This window comes from Oryza glaberrima, chromosome 11 (assembly GCF_000147395.1).
Source record: "Oryza glaberrima chromosome 11, OglaRS2, whole genome shotgun sequence".
Classification (NCBI taxonomy): Eukaryota; Viridiplantae; Streptophyta; class Magnoliopsida; order Poales; family Poaceae; genus Oryza; species Oryza glaberrima.
In genome coordinates this window covers 3438748-3442791 of record NC_068336.1, presented here as the reverse complement: position 1 = coordinate 3442791, position 4044 = coordinate 3438748, and the positions used below count along the sequence as shown (strand labels likewise).

General features: G+C 38.6%; 1 long non-coding RNA gene across 8 annotated transcripts; it reads right to left on the bottom strand.

The window, feature by feature from the left end:
• On the bottom strand, positions 1-4044 carry LOC127755910 (uncharacterized). Of its 8 annotated transcripts, none has more exons than XR_008013059.1 (7): positions 3612-4042; positions 3408-3490; positions 1937-2048; positions 1533-1630; positions 361-528; positions 136-297; positions 1-47 (listed from the first exon to the last, which is right to left on the bottom strand). It is a non-coding gene; the product is annotated as an uncharacterized LOC127755910 (long non-coding RNA). The 8 variants fall into 8 exon arrangements; XR_008013065.1 differs by having other exon boundaries at positions 136-247; XR_008013062.1 differs by having other exon boundaries at positions 1533-1627.

Below are 4044 nucleotides of genomic sequence, written 5' to 3'. Positions count from 1 at the left end.
ACATGGTAGCCGCACATGCCTAATGACAGAAGCGTTATTTTCATTGCCTGCACCACAAAATCAGAATGCTGATGTTAGCCTAAAACAAATATCTCATATATTAAAAAAAAAAGAAAGCCAATATAAGTATGATACCAAATCCAATAGTTGAGGCTCTCTGAATCTTAGATGTAGAGTTCTTGTTGATCTGTTGATAGTTCTCACGGTCTTTTGGAACATTGATTTCACTTTGGATAACTGCGGCATGCTTATTTGTCAACTTGGCATTAATCACATTAGTTATATCCACAAAAAGACCTAAAGGAAGAGTGTACGTAAAATTAGGAAGCAAAAATATATCAATTGAGTAATGGATATTACCATGGCTGGATGGATGAAACAATGACATGATCTTTTGGACGATATTGGTGCTGAACCGCCACCATTGTTATCCATTGCAGAACTAACTTGTTTAGAAGTTAACCGCAACTGTGGAAAATCATTGTTCGGTTTCAATTTAGTTCTTCACACCAAAACTGGCACCTAAAACTGAAAATCATACATCATGATGTGGGGATAATGACATGCAAAAGCTACCAGCAAAGTAGATGAGTAGACTGTACTGCAGAAAATGAAGAAAAAAACACATGGTGCATGTACTGAAATAGGTAAGATACATTGCAAGAATGCGGATTTCTGAACTTGAACTAATGTTCAGAATGTGGTTTTCAATACTACAAAATATTCAAGATACCATTCTTATAATAGTATTCAGATTTAATGTCCATGGTGTTGTGCAGCAAATTATAATGTTGTTTGAGTGTCCTTAGGCAAATTAGTGCAAGATTTGCAGATCCAAAAATGTAGAGGTTAAGAAGTGCAGGCCTTCAAGTTAGTAGTAGTAGATTGCATTCTGTATCTTTGCTACCTAACTAAATTGTACAGATAAATCCTATTCAGGGTAATAGGTTATTTCAGAAATACTTGCCGCAACCAAAATTGTAGTTACTCAATCCATGATGCTAGGATGCCTAGTGATGAAAGCAACACAGCATGCATGGATTGGGGATATAACATCAGAACTTCAAACTTATTACATTTTTTTTTAAAAAAAAAAGAAGAGCAGAGTCCAGATTTGAGCTGTTATCTGAACAACTCCACAAACCATACCAAATGTCAAGAATGGATTAAAAAAATTAAAAAAACCAGAGTTATTCAGATAAAGGGATGATGGTCTGGATAAAGGAAATGTCCTTCATTTTGTCATCATTTTATCAATTTTAGGTCATGTTCTCTAGGCAACTACACAACATTGTAGTGCTTCTATCCCGTTAGAATGGCTAACGGAGTAACAGTCTGAAACCCCTCTAACAACCAAACCACGATAAATTCTGAACCATGATATCTTAATAGATAAAGATTTGTGATGAACGAGAGCAATTGTTTTTATTCTAAATTCCAGCACATGCAAAAAAAAAACAGGAAAAATATTATCTTCTCATATCAACCACTCAAGGAAAACAGGGAAAAAAGAGAGAAGAAACTGCTTTTACCTTCAATTGAGGTAATGATGAACCAAGGATGTCGACCAGAAACAACAGGATATGGACACATGAGATCTCTGATCTGCGGGGTTATGCATGGCGATCTGCTGAACTTGCTCAAATTAGCGAAATTTCTGAGAATCGAAAAGAAGCTAAGACATCTATTTTCAGTTATTTACTTAGAGGGTAGAAAAGGGGAATGTAAATAAAAATATATGAGCCTAAAACATTTCATCCCAAATAATACCACTGAATATTGTCTAGTAATTTGTTTTCTCATCCTTCTCCAATTCATGGCATTATTAAATGAAGTTTATCTTCCAAAAAAAATATTGATCAATGGTTAATTGGGCCAGCTTGTTAACATGAAATCAAGAATAAAATGATATGATTGGGCCAGCCTTAATACTTACCAAGAATAAATTGTTATGATTTGTGAAATGATCCATTTCCTATGACATTTCTCAAGAATACTAATCTACAATATGGCTGCCATTCCATGAAAGATTGGAAGTGAGGAAGCACCTAGAAAGAGAAAAACCAAATCATGGGACAAACTCTTAGTTCCAAAAATGCATGGTTGTACCTTCCTGATATATTTTTTTTGCAGGACTCTTAATAGGATTTGAACAATTGAAAAGCCATGCGTGTACAACAGGAAATGTAAATTCAGTATGAACCCCACAATAGATACAAAGGAAGAATCTGTACTACAGAAACACCTCTGAACTTTTTGAAGATACAAACGAAAATATGAATTCAGTACGAACTCAGTAATAGATCATAGGTTAGCTCTTGCAAAGTACAAGTACAAAGAAAAATCAAAGGAACAAAGATCCCTCTTGGAATTCAGAAGATCTACTCCTATATTCAGAATGACCAATAATAATTCAAAAAGTAGATGTCAGAATCAGCTTTTTGTACAATTTATAATAGGGGTAAATTTGCAATTGCCCCTTTATAATATCAGTAGGTTTCAATAATAAATTATGAAAAGAACATTTTTTTTCAAACTAAACAGTAGACCACCATATTTTTATCCAAACTGAACAGTAGACCACAATATTTCCATTTCATCTTTCCCCGGGACAGCATATGTTTCTTAAAGATGAAGTGATGAACCGACATTCATTTACACAAATCGCAGGTAAAATCTAACCCCGACACATTAACTTGCAAATAACTACAAAAGGTGCATGCATGCATGTAGATTTTACTCTAATCTAGACTACAAAAGTGTTGCATCTGCATTTTCTTTCTTAAAATGCTCTATTTTTCGCTGAAATAGTAGCCACTGGCAGTGAGGCATGTTATGTACACTCAGCCATCAATTTCAACCAGAAAATTATCTTTCTCACAAGTACATGGACTCAATTGTTACATAAAAAATACACAATTGACTGTACATTAACAGAATAGGATGGTACTTAATCATGCATAGGTGGTACAGTAGCAAACAACAGAAACAGATCAATAATAATATAATTCTGACCCATATTCTTCTAAACTGTTTAACTCCCTTATAAAAGGAACAACATTGCAGGAAGAAAGTGACTCAAACTTTGAGCTATCATTGTGTTGTTATATTGTGATAGTATCTGTCCAGCCAGATGGTTTATATTGGGAACAAGATCTTCCTATTAAACTTTGAGGAAAAAAAATCATATATTGGTACACAGAAAGTTAAACAATTTAGAAGGCAAACACATAATACACAGATCCATGCTCACTTCAAATATGAATGAATAGAACTGCCCGCATAGCAAAACGATTCACAGAAAAGGGCATCCACCACAAGCTTTAATTTTCTATGTGGAGATATACATTCGAATGTGGCAAGGTTTAATTTTGTAATTCCACAACAAGCTACAGTTAGATGTTCACCTTATTGATAAGCCCATCGTCGATCACAGAACCACTAATGCTCTTGAACAGCTCGAACAAAGCCTCCACCTCACTAACGCTAACTACACATCCAAGACAACTAATTCAGAATTTTCAGTACGCCCATCGAGATAATCAGACCGGCGGCCGGCGGTCTTCGTAAAGCTTTAGGCACATTACCTGAAAGGGTTTGAGGCACATTACCTGAAATCCGTCTTCGGTGGGCAGGGGGCGACGGGCGGATGGCTAGGGGAGGTTGGAAGGGGAGGCGGCCGGTGATGGTTAGGGGAGGGATGAGAGCGCGCGGAGGAGATTTGCGAGGGCGGCAGCGAGGGAGCGTCTGGAGAGTAGGCCGGCGGCCGTGGCTGCTGAGGAGGCGATGCGGCGGCGAGGTGAGGAGGCGACGCAGGGAGGAGGGCGAAGGTGGAGGATCAATCCGATGCGAGGTGGAGGCGCGGAGGAGATTGGAGAGGGCGGCGGCGATTGTGGGTCTGGAGAGGAGGCCGGCGGGCATGGCTGGTGAGGAGGCGAGACGGCGGGGCAAGGAGGCGACACAGGGAGGAGAGCGAAGGACGCGGCGTGGGGGAAGGAGGAGTGGGCGTGGGGAGGAGATCGATCCGAGATAGGAGCGAGCGCG